This window comes from Nicotiana tabacum, chromosome 18 (assembly GCF_000715075.1).
Source record: "Nicotiana tabacum cultivar K326 chromosome 18, ASM71507v2, whole genome shotgun sequence".
Classification (NCBI taxonomy): domain Eukaryota; kingdom Viridiplantae; phylum Streptophyta; class Magnoliopsida; order Solanales; family Solanaceae; genus Nicotiana; species Nicotiana tabacum.
In genome coordinates this window covers 56,978,961-57,001,874 of record NC_134097.1, presented here as the reverse complement: position 1 = coordinate 57,001,874, position 22,914 = coordinate 56,978,961, and the positions used below count along the sequence as shown (strand labels likewise).

At 29.1% G+C, this 22,914-nt stretch overlaps 1 pseudogene; it reads right to left on the bottom strand.

The window, feature by feature from the left end:
- Positions 1-4,947: 4,947 nt before the first annotated feature.
- On the bottom strand, positions 4,948-17,168 carry LOC107825947 (low-temperature-induced cysteine proteinase-like; annotated as a pseudogene).
- Positions 17,169-22,914: the final 5,746 nt, after the last annotated feature.

Sequence of the window (22,914 nt, the reverse complement as noted above, 5' to 3'; positions counted from 1 at the left end):
TTGACCGGATTGACGTGAGTAATAATTGTAAATGATGTTCTGAGGGTATGAAACCCCAGATCTGCACATCGTTGTGCTATATTGAGGTTACGCACACGCTTGATGACGAGTTTGGGGTCGCGCACTGTTGGGGATTGTGACTTAGTCCGTCCCGAATGATTAGTTTACTGCGTATTTGATCGAAATCTATTTGCTATCATCATTATTTGGGCTGAATGCCTTATTTGGTTCTCGTGCCAACTATTTGAACCCTTCGGGGACTTTTATTGATATTTCCTCACTGTTTTGACTTTATACTTGAACTCAGTCATGTTATATTTCAGTGTTTTCGTACTCAGCCATGTTTACTCTGTTTTAACACTTAAATCATCTTTTAAATGATAATTGGGCTAAGAATCATGTTTTACTATTGTCTGAGTGGCTTGTGAGGATTTTGACTGAGTAATGCCGAGGGCCTATGTTGTGAGGAAACATTTGGTTATGATTATGAGGCCGAGGGCCTGAGATATGTACGCCACGAGGTAGCTTGATTGATATGAGGCCGAGAGCCTAGTGATGATGCCACGGGATGGCTTGATATTGTGCTTGTGCCGAAAGGGGCCCCTCCAAGAGTCTGCACACCCCCAGTGAGCGCAGGTACCTATTATGATGTGAGATATAGCCCGAGGGGCTGGTATTGTTGTGAGATATTGCCCGAGGGGCAGATTTGTTGGCACTGTGCTGAGGGGCGAACCTTTATGTGTTTATCTTTCTTAATTGCCTGCCATTATCTGTTTAATTGTTGAAAAAGTATTTTCCCGAAGTTTAAACTGAACTTAAATGATTATTCGTATCTTTACTGATTCACTATTTTTGTCCGGTTTTACTGCTTCATTATACCATGTGTTGTGCCTTACGTGATTTTCTGCTTTCAGATTTTATTTATACTGAGTTGGAGTACTCACTTTACTCCCTACACCTTGTGTGAAGATTCAGGCATTGCAGATCCTGCCAGTGCGAGTTGAGAGTTCCCGGCAGATTTCGGAGTCCACGAGGTAGCTGTTTGCCGTCCGCAGTCCCGTGTTTCTCCCCCTTTATCATTTCTATCTCTTTATCAAACATTTTGTTATCGCTTATAGACTTTTCAGACTTGTATTAGGGCTGATAGATACGCATGACTAGTGACACCCCGATATCGGGTTGTGTTGGGTTGTATTCCGCAAATTATGCTATTATCTGCTACTTTGAGATTTTATTTATTATGCTTTAGACTTATTTATTATGGTTTAACTATTAAAAATCTGAAATAGGACACTTATAACTTTGAATATTGAGATCATTCATTGGATATTTTCAAATGTAAATAAAGTTTTCTTTTTTTAAAGTTGAAATTTAATCCCTCTTTAAAAATTCAATTTCTTTCTCTTAACAATATGATCACGATTTCTGTAATAAAAATATTAATTTTTTGAATATTTTTTATTCTTATCGGTAAATTGATAACCACACTAATAAGGATTGATAATTGACTAACCGATACCCGATAATTGATATCTTATCGGTTCGATTATCGATTTAGTATATTTATAAATTGATAACAGATATGCTGAGCCGATAACATTCACAATTGAACCAAACCGAACTGACCGATGTCCAACCTAGTGTGATTGCTCGCGCTCTTGTCTATTTTTCACACTAGTGGAGGCTCCGCTTGGACCCACCATGAAAAAAGTTGATGTTTTATGTGTACTTGATGTTTTATGACTTGTGGAGATAGGAGATTTGATTTTTATGGGGTTCGAGAATGATTTGGAATACTTAGTTTTATTTTGGAAGAGTTAACCAAGGTTTGACTTTTGAATAAAAGACCTCGAATTGGGGATTTGATGGTTCCAATAGATTCATATGCTTATTTTGGACTTAGAAGTATGTATTTTTGATGTTCAGATTTGATTTTTGATGCTCCTACAGAATATTGAGCCTATTTGTCGAAAGTTGACAATTTAAAAATTGGAGAGTTTTTAAGTTTGATTGATAGTTGACTCTGATGATATTGAACTCAGATTGTTGTTCGGAATTTGGAATAGTTTCGTTTTGTTGAATGGAACTTGTGTCCAAATATTGCTTGTAATCCAAAATATTTAGGCATGAATCAAATGCTTGATTGGAAGTTTAGAAGTTCTTGAACTTAAGAGGAGTTCAACTTGTGGTTTGATCTTTACTTCGTAGATGTGATGATCTTGTATATGTTTGAGAGATATTCATAGGTCCAAGTAGTTTTTATGGACTTGTTGGCATATTTGAATGGGGTTCCGGGTGGCTCGGGTGAGTTTCAGACCACCTGGAGCATGTTTGAATTGGCTGATGTGCCGGTGTCTGGTGTTCATTACGTTCGTGAAGGGTGTCTCGCATTCGCGAAGAAGGAAATTGGATGGAGATCATTTGTTCTTCCTGTTTGCGCTGGGTGAGCCGCGTTCATGAAGGCTTGTGGCAGCGGTGCTTCGCGTTCACATTGAGGGAGACGCGTTCGCGAAGGAGGAGCTAAGGTTGGGATTTTGGCCTTCACGTTTATGTAACGATCCGACCGGTTATTTTATGTATTTGAGCCCTATTTCTCCCTTTGAAGCTTTCTGTATGTGTATCTGTGATTTTATGACCTGCGGGGTTGGTTAGTTTCGTTCCGGGAAGGTTTTGGGTTGATTTTGGACCCTTTGGTTTTTGGTTTAGAAGCTTAAGTTGGAAATATTGAATGAAGTTTCACTTTTATGAAAACGACCACAGAACGGTATTTTGATGGCTGTGATAGGTTTGTATTGTAATATTAGATTGGGTGTATGCCCAAAATTGAATCCAAAGGTCCCTAGGTTGATTTGACTTGTTTTGCCGAAAGTTGACAATTTGGGGTTTAAAAGGTTCCCTAAGTTTAGCCATAGGATGACTTTTTGGCTATCGGGTTTGAAATTTGATTTTGGGAATTGGAATAGGACCGTTTTGCTATTTGGAACTTTTCTGCAATATTTGGTGTCATTCGGAGTTGGTTTGATAGGACTCAAACGCTTGGTTGTGATTCTAGAGGTTCTTGAGTTTTCTTTTGAATTTCATGCGTTTTGATGTCCAATTCATGGTTCTAGAAGTTATTTTGGTATTTTGATCGCGCGAACGAGTTCATATGATATTTTTAGACTTGTGTGGATGTTTGGTTTGTAGCCCCAAGGGTTCGGGTGAGTTTCTGACGTGTTTCGGATTGGATTGAATTCACTTTTGGGTTGCTGGTGCTCTAGTTATGATGTCTCCGACGTTACCCATAATATGTGGAAGTATCGACGTGATTTCGTAGAGTCATTCGGTTTAAATGCTACATAAAGAACAAAAAAAGACAGATGACGGAACGGGAAGACCCAGGATGTAGAAGATCAAAACATGAGTGATTCGGCAGATTTGGAATTCATATATATATATATATATATATATATATCTATACAGATGGATTCATATATATATCCACCCATGTGGTACTTCATTCTACGATATATATAAGATCCATCTGTATAGATATCATCATCAACATCCAGAAAGCCGTATGCTTTGGAAGAAGCTCGTACGGTTTGGGAAGGGGTTTTGATTGAATCGCAATTGCGAGCACCGATCTCGTAATTGCAAAGTGAACAGTAGGGGTCAGGTATCGCAATTGCGATGCCTCACTCACAATTGTGAAGCACGACTGGGACTGGGTAGATTCACAATTGCGATCATATGGTCACATTTGCGAGAGGAGCAGCCTTCGCAAATGCGAATTCAATGTCGCATTTGCAACATTCCTCAAATCTGTTAGGTGCCGCAATTGCGAGGGTTAACAATTGCGAACCTATGGTCGCAATGCGACTTCTGCACCTGAACAAAAGGGCTGGATAATCGTGATTTTATCTTATTTCTCTCATTTTAGAACCCTAGACTCGGTAGGAGGTGATTTGGAGAAGGGATTTTCACATACAATCATCGCGTAAGTGATTTTGATCAATTCTTAATTATATTATATGATTATATATGAGATTTAACATCAAATTCATTAGAATCTACGAGAAATTTTGAGGATTTTTGTCTATGTTTTGAAAAATATATTTTGAAATTTGAGAGCCGAATTGGACTGAGATTTGAAAATAAATTACATATATGGACTTGTGGGATTAAGGGTAGTCGAGATCTACCCTTGGACTCGGGTTTTGATCGGGCGGGCCCGAAGTTGACTTTTGCATAATGGTGTAAATATCATAACTTTTTTAATCGTAATTGGTTTCTCTTGCATTGTTTGATGATATTAAGTCGTATTTTGTTAGATTTGAGCGTGCGAAGACGAATTTTAAGGGAAAAGTTATTTTAAGTGTTAATTTGGCCTAGTTGATGTAAATATCTTGTCTAACTTTGTGTGAGAAAGCTATCCTTTAGGATTAAGTTTGATTGCACTATTTGAATTATGAAAAAGACGTGTACACGAGATGACGAATGTTTACACGGACTTATATGTATAAAAATTGACCCGTTTAGGTTCTTAGGTTACTTAAAAGCATTTAATTAAAGTTATTATAATTTGTTTTATCTTTCGTTGTCAAGTTTGTTCTTGCATACTTTAATTGAAGTTGTTATTACATGTTCTAACTTCCATTGTCGAGGTTTTCCCTATATACATTTATTTGTAGTTATTGTTATATGTTATTCTTTCCATTGTTGAGCTATTCTTATGCATTTCCCTATATGCATTTATTTCTCAGCATTGATGACTAAAGTTTCATATGCCCCGTGTCTCGAGGCTTACATCTTAGTGAGATATATGTAAAACGCCTCACTTTACCGTACATGCCTTTTAAAAGGCTGCGTACAAGCAGCAGATGAACAATAAAGTGTGCCACAAAAGCAGAACTTTAGTCATCAATGCTGAGAAATGCACAAGATACATAAATAGCCAAAGAGGAACATTAATATCTCCTTTTAGTCTTGGTTCTAATACAGTGGAAACCATAAAGAAACACTATTTACAAATCATCATCAGGACCTTTGTAATCATTGATTATGAATTTCTTTCAATTACTTTAGCTGGGAATGAGAGGTCTTCAAAACAATATAGTAGTGAGATCGTCTACAATTGATTTCCATTGGCCGCTTTTGCCACCTCCTCGTCCCCCAGCCTTGGAACTTAAGAACTGCTCTTCTTGAAGGCCCCTATGGGTTTTGCAAGAATGTGCTTCATTGCCTCCACTCCCAATGGATTGTCCTTGCTCTGTATCAACCAAAAAATAAGAATGCAGAATGCAGAATGCAGTCTGTATAAGCAAAAGATCATTTCCTACTTTAAACCAATCTTAGGAACCATTGTCTATTATTAATGTATAACAAACAGGGCGTCACTTACGATTGAGCAAGTGCCGGCTCTAACATTGTAGACGGGATAGTCACGTGGACAGCAACTGTTGTGGTCTTTACAGCAAACGGCTCCTTCATAGGGGCAGCATCCCCAAGCATAACAGTAGTTAGAGAACTCTAAGACGCAACAGCAGGTTGTGCTCTCGGGGCATTGATAGTATTCATCACAAGTATTGGGCGGCTTCACCGGAGATGGAGGAGAAGGGCCAGGGTTGGGGGGGATTTTGGCCCGTCTTTACAGGGTAAGAAGGCTCTATAGCAATTCCACACAGGCCACTAGAACTGGCAACGTTACGCTGCATTCTGAGGTATCCCTTTTCTCCCCAAGAAGCACCCCATGAGTTCCTAACAATCCAATAATCCTTACCATTTTCGCTACCATATCCAGCAGCAACTACTCCATGGTCCACTGCAGTTCCACATTTTCCAGTAAAGATACCCTGCAGATATTTCAAGAGACAACATAGCAAGTCATGTAACATATTTCCTAGTTTCCAATTGGAGAGACAATATAATGTAACATGTTTTGTTGTCCTTTACTTGTAAAGTCCTGGCTGACTGAATGATTGCAGATTTGACACGTTCATATGTATTTCTATACATTAATACCTAAATTCCAATGGAGTTAAGGTAGTAGTCGACGGACTATATGAATCCTCCGGTCCTAATCCGCTCATATGCATTTCTTTCCATAAATAAAATCAAGAGGCAAAACAAAGCAAAAAAGTATTACCGAGGTGTAATGTTGGAAGTCCTTGCCACCTGCTTCAATGGCAACACTGACGGGTTGATTTGCAACAGCCTTTTGTAGGGCCTTTTCATCATAAGCGGGAACATCTTCATGCCCATCAATTGTCACAACCTTAGCATTTTTCTGCATGATACAAATTAATCAACTAGTAGGGGCAAGCGACTAATAAATCTTTAATTTCATTGGCAGTGTTTAGTTGATCTTTAAGAATATAGTGTTGAACAAGAGTGTGAGAAACTGACCCTATTTTGGTCGCATCTCCCGCCCATGGCTTTGTAAGGGTAGTCTTCCTCGATGTCGATTCCTCCATTATTGATTATGAAATCAAAAGCATAGTCCATTAGGCCTCCATTACAGCCTGAGTCATGGATAGTATCACAATCGACCAACTCCTGCTCAAAAAGTGAGATCAGATCACCAGTCACAATCTTGTTGACTGCTTCAACGGTAGCAATTGCTGAGAACGCCCAGCAGCTCCCTGCTTCATCTCCAATTGGTTAAATACATATCAATAATTTCAAGAAACAAATAATTACGTGTTTTTAAGTTTCCAAAATTCAAGAACAAACAAAAGCACCATAAACAACAAGGGAGTACCATGTAAGGGTAGATTAAATTGGGAACAAAAAAAATTAAATGAGAATCGTAGGGGTGTTCAGTTTACATCCCTAAAATCCTCAATAAGTGCCAGGCACACAGACTCTAAATTATAACAATAAGAGAACCACAGTCAAATAAAGTTCGAAAGGACTATTTGTGATTGAATTTGTACATTGGACAGGTATGAAGTATCAACTAACTCTATGCTTAGTTATTTTGAATATTTAAAGAAACAAAGTTAAAGGAGATACTTGAGTATTAACCGAACTTCGTAGCAACAATCAGAGTCACTTTTTTCAGCATAGGAATGACCTCGTGGCAGTTGAGGCAGAGACTCTAAACATTATAGGATAGGTGTTTGTTCAAAATCGGTGAAATAATGACGGCAAAGTAAATTGAGGAGAATTCGAAAGAAAAGGAAAGTAAGAGGATCTTGTACCAAATTATCCCTCTACTTTTAGTTATGAATTGAAATTTAACTTCACTATCTTTAGATTGAAGCTTCGTTAGAATTAAGAGACATTTGCTTACAAGAGGGGGATAAATTAGGGAGAAATTCAAAAATAGCCGAATTTACAAGTGGTCATTCAAAAATAGCTAAAGTTTTAAAAGTGATCGAAATTTAGCTATTTTTCATGTAAAAATAAATCTGAACAAAAACACTATTCAAAATCCGAAAAAATACTTTAGTATATTATAATGGAACTCCTGTATAATATACCGGTCCAGCATAATATACTAGAGATTGGAGTTCCAGCATAATATGCTGGAGTATTCTTTCGAATTTTGAATAGTGTTTTCATTCAAATTTATCTTTACATGAAAATAGCTAAATTTCGATCACTTTTGAAACTTTGGCTATAACATTAAAAGAAATACTTTTTCTACAACAGGAAAAAAAATACTCATTTTGTAAAAAAGAAAATACTTTTTCTACATCATGAAAAGAAAGTACTCTTTTTGTTGAAACAAAAAAAAATACTTTGTGTACAACATGAAAAGAAATTACACATTTTGTCAAAAAAAAAATACTTTTTCTACATCATGCAAGTAAAGTACTTATTTTATTAATATGAGAGAAAATACTTTTTCTACATTATAAAAAAAATATTCATTTTATTGAAATGGAAAAAAATATATTCTATCTACAATATTAAAAAAAAGTATTCTAAATAATATTTCTATTTTGGGTTGGGTAGTGTTCGGTGGTAGGGTGGGGGTTGGGAGATGGGTTCGGGTGGCTAGGAAATTCTAATTTTACTATTTTTTTTATATTTGATCTTTTTAGTATTACAAGATAAATAATTATTAAATACATTTTAAATCCAATTGAGGAAAGAAATCATCTGGCATAAACAGGGATAAAATTAAGATATTTCCTTTAGTATAGAGTATGTTTTACTTTTCCTTCTTTTAAAAATATCGTAAATGGAAAAAGTGTCAGGAACCAAAAAAAAAAAAAGAAAAAGGAAAAAAGAAGAGGGTATCCAATACTAATAAAAACTAGTATTAGTACCCGCGCGATGTGCGGACACAAATCATGTTAAACTGTGATGTTGGTTATTTGAATCATGTGCAAATAACCTTAAAATATAAACCTCTAAGATAAAAATTATATAACATTAGATATTAATTATGAAGTAGGATATGAAATTATTGTTCAAATCTCGTAGTGCACAACCTATTTTATTTTTTTGTTTGTAGCAACCTAACTACTTGATTTTAGTACTTGCACTTCGTTTTGCTGTCAGTATCAAAGAATACTAAACATATCATGTTGCGATCTGTCTTGTTTGAGCACATTAGATCATATTATTTTAACAAACTTCTTACTATCACTTTGTTTTTATCTAAAAGTTAAATATGTCTTATTCATCACATTATTTTTATGCAAATTCTTTTTTTTATTTTTTCTTATAGTTATTGTATTATTTATTATTTAAAATTATTTTACTATCATATAATTTTTTATTATCTTAATTAATATCTTTCTTATTATTCTTTTAATAGTCTTTAATAATTATAAATATTTTATTCTTGAAATTTGGTATATTTTTATGCATTCAATTTTTTTTAATCATTTAAACTTATTGTAATATTTTTAAATATAATTAAATTTTTTAATTTATTTATTTTTAAATTAATTTAATGTATAAGTATCCTTACACTATCTCTATTGTTTTATTACATTCTCTTCCCTACTATAAATTTTAATTATTTTTATATTAATTTTTTACCTTTAACCAGAATAATATCATATTTTATTTTAAATTGTAAAATTGAATTAGTCTAAAATATTAATACATATATTTGATGATTATGTTACAAATATATTGAGTTCTCTTATAACTATTTTTGTATTAGATGCAGTTATTTTTTTTAACTTTAAGATACAAATTTAATTTTTAATTTTCATTAGTAAAATTACCTATATTAGAAAGTTATTTATATTATTAAAATTTTATTTTAATCATAGAAAAATAATTTCTTAATTGTTTGAACATATTATATATATGTAGTAATATGTTTATTGTCATTTTATTTCTTTACATAATATTTTAAAAAATAAAAACTTATGAAATAAAAAAAATCTCATCTCAAATTCAAATAATTCTTATCATTCTATTTTCTAAATTGGAACCCAGTATAATCCCATTTAGTGGGGTCTGGGGAGGGTAGTGTGTACGCAGACCTTACCCCTACCCTGAGGTAGAGAGGCTGTTTCCAAATAGACCCCCGGCATCCTTCCCTCCAAGAACTTCCCACCTTGCTCTTGGGGAGACTCGAACTCACAACCTCTTGGTTGGAAGTGGAGGTTGCTTACCATCAGAGCAACCCCTCTTGTCTTATCATTCTTATTTTCTAAATTGGACCGCATTTTTAAAATATTATACTATATATTCAAACTTAAACTAACTGCACTCAATTCAGATATTAATCATAGAAAAATATTTTCTTTGTTGTTTGAACACATTATATGTTAATGTTGTAGTAATATTTTCATTATCATTTTATTTCTTACGTAAACTTTCTTTCTTTTTTAGATTTAATACAAATTTAATCTTTAATTTTTATTAGTAAAATTACCTATATTAGAAATTTATTTTCTATTTTAATATTTTTTTCATAAATAAGACTTCAATTTCGTGATATTATCCATAGTTTGGCCTTCTAATAGTAGTTTTAACAAATTTCCAATTTCTAATTCAAATAGCCTTTCCCTTTCATTTCTAATAATAATTTTTTAATAATTTTGCTAATTTTTAATCTAATATATAGTCTTATTACGTTTTATGTGGCTTTTCATTAACTTATAATTTTTTTTAATATCATTATAATCTACTATTCTTTAATATAATATAGATAAATATATAATTTCTAATCATAAAATAAATATTTATTTTGTTTTAAAAATATTGCTCGAAAATTTTAAATTATTTAAATTTTAATAAGATTTTAAGCATTGTATATTTAATTTATTTTATTTTTTAAACTTATGATTTATAAATATCTCATATTATCTCTAATTTATTTCTATTATTCAATATGTTTAGTTTTTTATTTTATCCATTAGACTTGAGTTACGTGGACTTATCCATATTATGAATTTTCTTATCATAATATAAAAAACTTTCCCATCTCAAATTTAAATAAGTTTTACCCTTCTTCTCTATGATAATAAATCTGAATTTTTATTTTTTCTCTATTTATTATTTATTTTTGATATTATATTATTAAATACCTAATATTATTACATTGTCATGTGGATTTTTATTAGCTTGTTTGAATTTAATATTTATTTCTACTACATTCATTCTAATATAATATAGATAAAAATTAAAAAACTTTCTCAAATTCAAATAAGTTTTATTATTCTATTTTCTATATTTGACTACATTTTTAAAGAATTATGTTATACTTTCAAACTTAAACTTACTGTACTCAATTCAAATATTAATAAAAAAATATTTTCTTAATTGTTAGAACACATTATAGCTGAATGTTGTAGTAATATTTACGTATAAAATATTCGTTTGCCCGATTTATCAATATTAATATGACTTTATTATTCTTATTTTTAAAATATTTTTTTACTGATTATTTAAGTTTTTTCTTACCTTATAAATAATTTATATACTTTATTTAAGATCTTATTTTGCTGCTTGAATTTATTTAATTTTTAAACTCAATATATCTTTAATAACTTAAGTAAATTTTAATTTTATTTTATATTTTAACTTACTCTAATGTATAAATAGTCGTAGGTTATCTCAATTACGTCTTTCTATATTTTTTTTATTTTTTTCGATTAGAATTTTTAATTAATTTTTACCTCCATATCTCTAGCTAATAAAAAAAAATCTATGGGTGAATCAATATAGATATAAATATACTTATAAATATAAATTTAAATGTAGATATATAGATTAAATTTGTCTAAGATCTATTTAGATTAAGTATAAGATTCATTAACTACTTCCATTAATTATGTTTCCATTTATGATTCAAATTTTTAATGTTGTCTTTAAATTGCCAAGTGACTTCTTTTTAGCTTGTCACTTGGCTTAACCACATGCTTCACTACTCTCCTTTTAATATAACTAGTATCAGTACCCACGCGATGCGCGAACATATCATTTCAAATTGCGGTGTAGGTTGTTTAAATCATGTACAAATAACCTTAAAATATAAACCTCTCAGATAAAAATTATATAACATGAGAATTTAATTATGAAACATGATATGAAATTATTTTTCAAATCTCGTAGTGAACAACCAATCTTTTTAATATATAATTATAGCAACCTAACCCCTTGATTTTGGTACTTGTATTTCATTCCGTTATCGATATTAAAGAATGCTAAACATGTCATATTGTGATCTATCTTGTTCGAGCACATTAGATCATATTATCTTAACAAAATTCTTATTATCACTTTATTTTTATCTCGAAGTCAAATATATCTTATTCATCACATCACTTTTACATAAATTCTTTTTTTTTCTTTTCTTATAGTTATTGTATTATTTAATATTTAATATTATTATACTATCATATAATTTTTTATTAGCTTATAATTAAATTAATGTCTTGCTTTTTATCCTTCTAATAGTATTTAATAAAAATAAATATTTTATTCTTGAAATTTGGTATATTTTTATGCTTTTATCCTCTTATTCATAATATTTTAATCATTTAAATTTATCAGTAATATTTTTAAATATAATTTTATTATTTTATTTATCTATTTTTAAATTAATTTAAAGTATAAGTATCCTCACACTACCTCTATTTTTTTTTATGTACATTCTCTTCCCTACTACAAATGTTAATTAGCTTTTTTATTAATGTTTTACCTAGAGCCAAAATAATGGCATATTTTGTTTTAAATTGTAACTTTTAATTAGTCTAAAATATTAATACATAAGTTATTTGATTTTCATTTTTCAAATGTATTGAATTCTCTTATAATTAATTTTGTATTAGATGCAGTTAAGTTTTCTTTCCTTTTTAGCTATAAGATACAATTTAATTTTTAATTTTCATTAGTAAGATTACCAATATTAGAAATTTATTTTGTATTTTTAAAATTTATTTAATCATAGAAAAAAATTTCTTAATTGTTTGAATACATTATTTTTAAATATTGTAGTAATATTTTTACTGTCATTTTAGTTCTTTACATAATATTTTAAAAAATAAAAAAAAAATCTCATCTCAAATTCAAATAATTCTTATCATTCTATTTTCTAAAATGGACCGCATTTTTAAAAAATTATCCTATGCATTCAAACTCAAACTAACACACTCGATTCAAATATTAATCATAGAAAAATATTTTCTTAATTATTTGAACATATTATATCTTTGTATAATATTTTCACTGTTATTTTATTTCTTTACATAATTTTCTTTCTTTTTTAGTTTTAAGATGCAAATTTAATTTTTGTAAAATTACCTATATTAGAAATTTATTTTGTAATTGAATTTTTTTATTTTTTATTATTGTTTTATTTTTCATAAGTAAGACTTCAATTTCGTGGTATTATCCATAATTTGAGCATTCGCGTCATAGTTTTTAGAACTTTCTAATCGCAAATTCAAATAGTCTTTTCTTTAAATTTCTAATAGTAAATTTCTAATAATTTTACATAATTTTGCTATTTTTTAATCTAATATATAGTCTTATTACATTTTATGTGACTTTTCATTAACTTGTAAATTTATTTAATATCATTATCAACTACTTTTCTTTAATAATATAAGATAAATATATAATTTTTTTAATTATGAAATAAATATTTATTTTATTTTAAAAACATTGCTCGAAAAAATTAAATTATTTAAAATTGAATAATATTTTTAAGTATTGTATATTTATTTTATTTTATTTTCTAAACTTATGATTTATAAATGTCCTTACATTATCTCTAATTTATTTTTTATTGTTCAATTTTTTAGTTATTGATATTAACTGTTAGACTTGAGTTATGTGGACTTATATTATGACTTTTCTTAGTATAATATAAAAAACTTTCTTATCTCAAATTTAAATAAGTTTTACCCTTTTTCCTATGATAAAAAATCTGAATTTTTATTTTTTCTCTATTTATTCTTTATTTTTTTACTTTATATTATTCGATACCTAATATTATTACATTATCATGTGTATTTTTATTAGCCTGTTTGAATTTAATATCTATTTTTACCACACTCATTATAATATAATATAGATAAAAATTTAAAAACTTTCTCATCTCAAATTCAAATAATTTTTATCATTCTATTTCTTAATGAGACCATATTTTCAAAAAATTATGTTATGCTTTTAAATTTAAACTAACTGAACTTAATTCAAATATAATCATAGAAAAATATTTTCTTAATTGTTCGAACACATTATATCTAAATGTTGTAGTAATATTTACGTATAAAATATTCGTTTGCACGATTTATCAATATTAATATGAATTTATTATTCTTGTTATTAAAATATCTTTTGTTGATTATTTAATTTTTCTCTTACCTTATAAATAATTTGTATATTTTATGTAAGATCTTATGTTGTTGCTTGAAATTATTTAATTTTTAAACTCAATAAATTCTTAATATCTTAAGTAAATTTTAGTTTTATTTTATATTTTAACTTACTCCAAAGTATAAATAGTTATAGGTTCTCTCAATTTACGTCTTTATATATTTTTAGTTTTTTCTATTATAGTTTTTAATTATTTTTTCACCTCCATATTTCTAGCTAATATAGAAAAAAATCTATGAGTAGATCAATATATAAATATAAATATAAATATAGATATAGATACAAATATACATATAAATTTAATTATAGATATATAGATTAGATTTGTCTAAGATCTATTTAGATTATGTATAAGATTCATTAAACTACTTTCATTAATTATGTTTCTATATATAATTTCTAATTATTAATGTTGTCCTAAAATTGCCAAGTGGCTTCATTTTAGCTTACCACTTGGCTTAACCACAATGCATACTATTCTCCTTTTAATATAACTAGTATTAATACCCGCGCGATGCGCGGACACAAATCATGTCGGATTGTGATTTGGATTATTTGAATTATGTATAAATAACTTTAAAATACAAACCTTCTAGATAAAATTTATAGATAATCATTAGATATTAATTAAGAAGCAAGACATGAAACCATTTCGCAAATCTCATATTGGATAACCTGTTTTCTTTTTCTATATTTATATAATCCAATAGGTTAATTTTAGTACTTGAATTTCATTTCGTTATCAATATTAAAAATTACTAACTATGTCATGTGGTGATTTGTCTCGTTTAAACATATTAAATTATATTATTTTAATAAAATTCTCAGTATTAGTTTATTTTTTTTGTCTAAAGCTTAAATAAGTCTTATTCTTTTAAATTTTACACAATTGTTTTTGTTCTTTGCTTATAATTATTAAATTATTTATTATGTAATATTATTATACTTTCATGTGAGTTTTTCGGCTTACTAATTGACTTAATATTTTGCTTATTATCCTTTTAATAATTATCGATAAATATTATTTTTTTATTCTTGAAATTTAAAATATTTTACGATTTTATCCTCTTATTCATAGGTTATCTCAATTTCCGTCTTTCTATATTTTTTATTTTTTTCTATTTTAGTTTTTTAATTAATTTTTTACCTCCATATTTCTAGCTAATTTAGAAGAAAATCTATGAGTGAATCTATCTATATATATATATATATATATGTGTGTGTGTGTGTGTGTGTGTATGTATAAAGAGAGAGAGATTAGATTTGTCTAACATATATTTGGATTATGTATAAGATTCATTAAACTACTTCCTTTAATTATGTTTCCATTTATAATTTCTAATAATTAATGTTGTTCTACAATTTGCCAAGTGACTTCATTTTAGCTTGCCACTTGGTTTAACCACAATGCATACTACTCTCCTTTTAATATAATATAGATATAGAAGATATAGATGTGCTTTTTTACGTGAGGAAAAGACATAAGGCGTTGGCTGCACCTACCATTCAATTGAAAATATCCTCCTATGAAAATAATCACAAAAATAAATCATTTATCTTTGGTCGAGATATTAGATAATAGCAGACAGTTTTATCGGACCTAATTAATCGCACTTAACAAGAAATTAAAAATTACTAGTACGATGTTGTCTACTAGATCTGTTCTGCTCTGCGCTACTTTTATAGTATATATATATAATTTAATTACTTTAACGTGTCATTTTGGTTGGAATACGATTTATACCGGTATAAGTTATGCCGGTATAAGTTATGCTGGAATTATTGTTTATTCATTGTTTGGTATATTGTAGGAGTATTAAGAATGACAATTGCACAATTTCTAAGGAGAAGATATAAGTTATATAAGTGCTAATTACTCCACCTTTTATAAGGTACAAGTTATCCCATGTTAAAATTAACACCGGAATAACTTATACCTGATTTGTTAACTAAACAGAATATTAAAGTGGTATTAAATTTTTATAGCACCCTTATACCTTTTTATACATTGTACCAAACTATGGTAAGACAGACGAAAATGTACCAATTATAAAAAAGTTAAACTCCTGAAATGAAAAAGAATGCAAAAGCTCACCACACTGTCCTTGATCCTTAACACCAACAAGAACACCTTTCTCTCTCCAATCAACTGACTCCGGCAAGCTATCTCCGGCCTTAGGAGCATAACGGTCACTTTTGGTTCTTAGACAACTTACGTGGACCATCGATCTTAGTACCTAGGTACATGGACCGGTACTCCTCGTTTGTCAGATCAGCGAACCGGGTTATACCCAGCTTGTAAGTCCGATCGGGCATAGCATTTTGTTCATCGATGTATTTTAAGTTATCCTTAAAGATCTGAAAACGCTTATCTTTTTCATCTAAAGCGTTGTAGGACTTGCCGTGCCGGACTAGCCACGACTCGTACAAAGCCAACACTTCAGCATCAGTACGCCAGTTTGTTCACTGGCTGTTCATGTGAATGTGATGGTTTTCATCGTAAGTTAGGATGGACATGTCCGCCACCGACGATGATAAGGCGGCAGACAGGAAGAGGAGCAGGACAAGTATGGAGGAATGGTAACCCATGTTTCGTTGTTTTTCCATTTTAGTGGGGAAGGTGAAGAAAGAGGTGAGGAAAGTGGAGAAGGAATAGTGTTACATATACTACTATACTAGACACAAAAGGGAAAAGGGATATTTTTGTCAATGTAGATGGAGGTATAATATCTACTACTAACGTATCTTGGTTTATACGGGCAAGAAAGAGATAAAAAAATGATCTCCTACTTTTACTTACAGTTTGAATAAAAGAACAAAAAAAGTATTCTTATAAGATTTTTGAGTTATTTTAGAGATCTATGTTGTTATTAAAAAAAAAAGTTCTTTTGTGTTTATTACACTTTTTGAATTTATTTATTTATTTTTATTAAAGAGCAGCTAGGTGTTCCTAAGCCGATGGTCTATTGGAAATAGTTTCTCTATATTCACAAGGTAGGAGTAAGGTTTGCGTAAGCACTATCCTTCCCAGACCCCATGGTGTGAGATAATACTAGGTATGTTGTTGTTGTTGTAAAGGGCAGCTTGGTGCATTAAGCTTCCGCTATGCGCGGTGTTTGAGATTCGGGGAAGAGCCGAACCACAAAAGTCTATTGTACGCAGTCTTACCTTGCATTTCTATAAGAGGTTGTTTCCACGACTCGAACCTGTGATCTCCAGATCACGCGACAACAATTTTACCAGTTATGCCAAGGTTTTTCTTTTTATTTTATTTATTAAAATTTATATAATTAAAATAATATTTATAATTATCAATAAAATCAATTCTCACATGTAAATGATGAAATACGTATGTTAATTAGCATATGGGAGGAAGCAGGGAAATGAGTGACCTTAAAAGGATGAGATAGTGTCAGATTATCTACTACAGAAAAGCAACAGCACGTGGATCAGATGCGATTGGTGGCTCATAACGAGTGTCAGATTATCTACTACAGAAAAGCAACAGCACGTGGCTCAGATGCGATTGGTGGCTCATAACGAGTGTCAGATTATCTACTACAGAAAAGCAACAGCACGTGGATCAGATGCGATTGGTGGCTCATGACGAGTGTCAGATTATCTACTTTTCCATTCCATTTTAGGTGACCGTATTAATTGAAGTACTCACTTTGAAAAGAAAAAAAAGTACTCACTTTAATATTTATTAGTGTTAGAATCCGCGGGGTGCGTGCGCGAATAACATTAAAAAAATATTAATCATATTATTTTAATAAAATTTTAATTGTTATTTTATATTTTTAATGCAGTGTAACCAAAAATAAAATAATAAAATTAAAGGAAACTAATTATATAGCTTTAATTAACTTTTCTCTTTATTATTTTAATTTATTACATTATTGTCTATTTCATGTTATTACATAGATATAAAAGCTTTTCTTAGTGGGTTTGTATCCTTGTCCATTATTCCATTTTATATATCGATATACATTTTTATTTCTCCTATTTTTTAAATTTTTTTGTTTCTTATATTGTTAACAGTTTTTCGAATATTTAATATATAAATAATAATTTTGTATTTCCTACTTTATTTTATTTTTAAAATTTTTGTGTTCTATTGTGTATATTTTTTTATACTATGATGTTTTGATTAGTTTTCCTCATTTACTTTTTTATCTAATAGTTTAATATTTTTTTTATTTTGTATTACGTCTATTAACGATATTTTTTTCTATTCGATTTTAATTATTGAAAACTTTCTACATGAGAAATTTCTTTCTATTTTTAACATTTCACTATGTTGCTCAGAGGACTTTTATTATTACATGTTTTTATTATTGACTTTACTTAATGAGATTCGAGATATGTAACATTATTTATTGTATATCGTTGCTCTTCACAAATCAAAAATAATTCCTCATCTCAAGCTAAAATATATATTATTCTTTCAACCTTTTAAACCATGTTAGTTCGTTGCTGCTTTATGCAATACTTAGTCTAACTCTTAAATTTAATTTGTTTTCGCACTCTTATTTTATAGCTAGGAATTCATTGATTCAGTAAAATTCAATCGGTTGAGAAGGCAAAAAAATGGTAAAAAGAAGAATAAAATTAAATTTAGCTATGATAGAACAACACAAAATAATTTTTGTTTAAAAGTAATTTGATCTTTATTTTTCTAAATGTTCAATAATTTTGTAACTGTTAAATTAATACTATTTTAAATAAAGAAAAGTAGCAAAAAATCTGAATAATTGTATTCCTGGCATATCATACAAATAACATCTTCTATTATTTGCAAAAGCAAAAAAAAAAAAAAGTGCATAAAAAGGTTTGAAAATAAGCAAATGAGAATTAAGTCATAGTAAAGATAAAGTACAATTCAATTCGACATTATTTCTAGACATATATACCATTTCAAATCATGTTCTTTCAATGCGTACACTATTGAGAAAATAACTCAGGAGATAATCAATATCATCTTATATTACAAAGAAGCTGTTCTCGGTCCCCGGTGCTCTATTTTAAAGAATAGTGCATCAAATGGATCCAATCAATTAAGATAATTACCATATAAAGATCACGGGTTCACTAAAATTTAACAGTTGTAGATATTACTATTTATTTGTAGATATTCTAAAGAGTATTTTCTATGTTCTTTAACCAAACAGGAAGTCTGTTGAAATCAAAATAGTCAAAATAAATGATAGATGATATTATAAAATATTTGACTGAAAATTTAAATACAATAATTATCTGTAATTACATATAGCGCATACACATTATCCTATTATGAACAATGCAGAATGCCTTCATTTTATATCAACTTGATGAACCTTATAATATTCAAATTCACCAGAAAATCATACTAATTACTTTTAAGAAATGATGATATACTTCTGGAAAATGAATGAATTAAACATTAAGAACAATATCATATCATGGTTATAGAATTTTTTCAAAGCTTCATAAATAAGAAAGAAAAGGAGAATTCACCGTACTACCACTGCTTCAATGGGAAAAATAATACATTAGAGATTACACAACTTTTAGATGGATTGGACTTGCTTTCTCTTTCCCGGAAAGAAGATTATATATACATGAGTTTAGGCTCATACTCCTTAAAATCTCTCCTAAGAATATTCTAATAATATCATATCCCTGTAATATATCATATAGTATCACATCTCTAGCAAATATAGATATACAATATATAAATACTATATTTACACATTTACAGATCTTGATTCATAAAAGAAAACCCAACAACAATGAAGCACGAAGAAAAATCAATAAGATCTGCAAATCTTTTTTAATAGTATCATAATGCTTCTTTCAATCAAACTTGATTTTTGAATCTCAATTCAAAAAAAATTATCTTTCAATTCAAGATTTAAGATTTCAATTCAAAAACTTTTATCCTTCAATTTAAATTTTCTTTATCTCAATTTAAATATGTTTAGTCTAAATTCAATATTTTTATTATAATGTTTATTAACTTTTACTTTAACTTTTTCTTATCATACCACTTGACGTGGTTGATTACCTTATTATTCTTAATTAATTATCTGAGTGATTTATTTAACTCTATTTTTTGTTAAGGATAATAGTCTAAAAGATATGCAAGAGATATGACAGTTTAGGAGTCTTTTTTCCTTAAAAATCATTTTTCAAAATATTTGTAAGATTCATTGCAATAAATTTAAACCTCATCATATAAAGTCTGCATTAACAAATATTTGGAATTCAATAATTTAATTACATCACATGTTTCTAAAAAAATATTTTTAGCTCTAAATTAAAATTTATAATAAATATTTTTTCAATAGTAAGGGATCGTTGGATATGAACTATCGATTTTGTAAGATACTAAATGTTTATTTAAATATTTTTTTTCTTAAAAAAGAATACCTACCATAACTGAACTATACACAAAATTTAATTAAAGATACCTATAATGTTCACAAATAAGGTTAGATACAAAACTTGTATTAAATAAAGAATTATTATTTCAACTTAAAATTAGTGTATAAGATTTTCAATGAAATTTTAATTGATTCTTGTTCAAAAAAGGATACCTACCATAACTGAATTATACACAAATTTAATTAAAGATACCTATAGAAAATCTTGTACTACTACTTCCATTAAATATGTTTCCATTTATAATTCAAATTTTTAATGTTGTCTTAAAATTGTCAAGTTGCTTTATTTTAGCTTGCCACTTGGCTTAACCACATGTTTCACTACTCTCCTTTTAATATAATATAGATATTTATATTTATATATATATTATATTAAAAAAAGTAGTATGCATTGTGGTTAATTAAAATGACATGCTAAAACGAAGCCACTTAATAATTTTGGAATAATATTAATAATTAGGAATTATCAATGAAACATAATTAATGGAAATAGTTGATTGAAATAGATCTTAGAAATAATCTAAATAGATCTTAGACAAATCTAATCTATATATGTATATTTATATCTATATCTACCTATATATTGATCCACTCATAGATTTTCTTCAATATTAGCTAGAAATATGGAGGTAAAGAATCAATTAAAAATTTTAATAGAAAAAAATAAAAAAATATAGAAAGACGTAAATTGAGATAACATATGACTATTTATACTTTGGAGTAAGTTAAAATATAAAATAAAACTAAACTTTACTTAAGATATTAAAGATTTGATGACTTTAAAAATTAAAGAATTTCAAGCACCAAAACGAGATCTTATATAAAATAAACCAATTATTTATAAGGTAAGGGAGAAAAATTAAATAATCATTAAAAATATTTAATAACAAGAATAATAAAGTCATATTAATGTAGATAAATCGGAAAAACGAATATTTTATACATAAATAAATAAATTTTATATAATTAAAAATGTAAACTTAATAAGAACAAATCTTAACCACTCGGATAAATGGCAAATGAATTACTATGCGAAAGAATATACATAAAGTATAACTAACTCTCTCTCTATATACTATATATATATATATATATATATATATATATATATATATATATATATATATATATATATATATATAACCCAGAACCACGTGACCGGCACCCGACACACTACCTGACCCGAGCGAACCAAACCATGTGATGCACCAAAATGCATATCCATATGCATGAAAATTAATTTAACTGCGGAAACTCTTTGAATATCATATACATTTTCAAGTTAAATGACAAAATATTTTTCCAATTCAAAATCATACATGACGTCTTTCATAATATTAATGGGATCAAATGCAACAAATATTTTTTTATATATGTCGTGTACCATCTATTATTACAACTCATCACAATTATCTATAGAGCCTCCAAACCAAGAATAGAACTTAATATTTGGGTCAATGCTCGACTAACATAAAACAAAAAGACAACATGATATCTACCATGAAATAGGAGTGGTGCCTCACCATATACTTTGGGAAGAGAGCTATCATAGCCATGTCTGCGTGCCACGTATTATACCACTCATCCTGAAACATGTAAAATAAGCGAGCCCTGTAGAGGGGCCACTGAGGGCTGAGTACACCACCAGGGTACTCAATAAGTGTCATAGACTCTTCTAACTCAAGTTCCTAGGATAAGATTTTACAAAAACTATGCAACTAATATTTGATATAAAGTGATAAACAATTATACAAATCATGCTATTTATCATTTCAAATGAAAAGACAAGTGAAGTATAAACCATGATATAAATTCTTAGAACATTTATACCAATCTAAGATTTTAAATAAAATCATACAAAACCATTTCACTTTCATTAAGTCATCGAAATCACATTCGGCTCCTTAGACATAAACATAAGAAAGTCTTCTTTATCTTTCACCGAGAGTACTATACGGACACCGACATAATAAACAACTACTAGGTGATCGACCTAGCAACAACTATTTGACCCTACTTGTCTGGGCGGCTTTCCGTAGTGTCATACGAGTCGACTTAACCTCATTACTTTAAGTAGTGATCATTTGTCCTCTCAATAGAGGACTTTATCCCACAAACCTCGACCTAGTCTTGGAATGCATCCCTACACCGTCACGTATAGTTTCATGGTAATTGTCACACCTCCTTTTTCACCTATACCCTCGGAAGGGCGTGAAGGAGTTTTTCCAATTAAAGGACAATCGGAACAGGATTTGATTATTAATTATTCAGAGTCGCCACTTGGGAGATTAATGGTGTCCCAAGTCACCGGTTGCATCCCGAACCGAGGAAAAATATGACTCTGTTAACAGTCCGCGAACCAGAAATCTGGGTAAGGAATTCTGTTAACCCATGGAGAAGGTGTTAGGCATTCCCGGGTTCCGTGGTTCTAGCACGGTCGCTTAACTGTTGTATTTGATTTTATCTGATTTTAATACATGCTAGTTCATTTGCCTTTTATTAATTTTACACCGCTTTTATTATAGTTATATTTTTTTTAAGAATTGCGATGTCATGAAAACGCGTTTCGAACCACGTCTCAATCAATGCACCCGTAGTTATCAACACATTTCAACTTCGTCGAGATTTGGATTTGAGTCGCATCAATGCGCACCCGAATTTTAAGAAGGTTATTTAATTAAATCGTGCCTAAAGATACTAACGT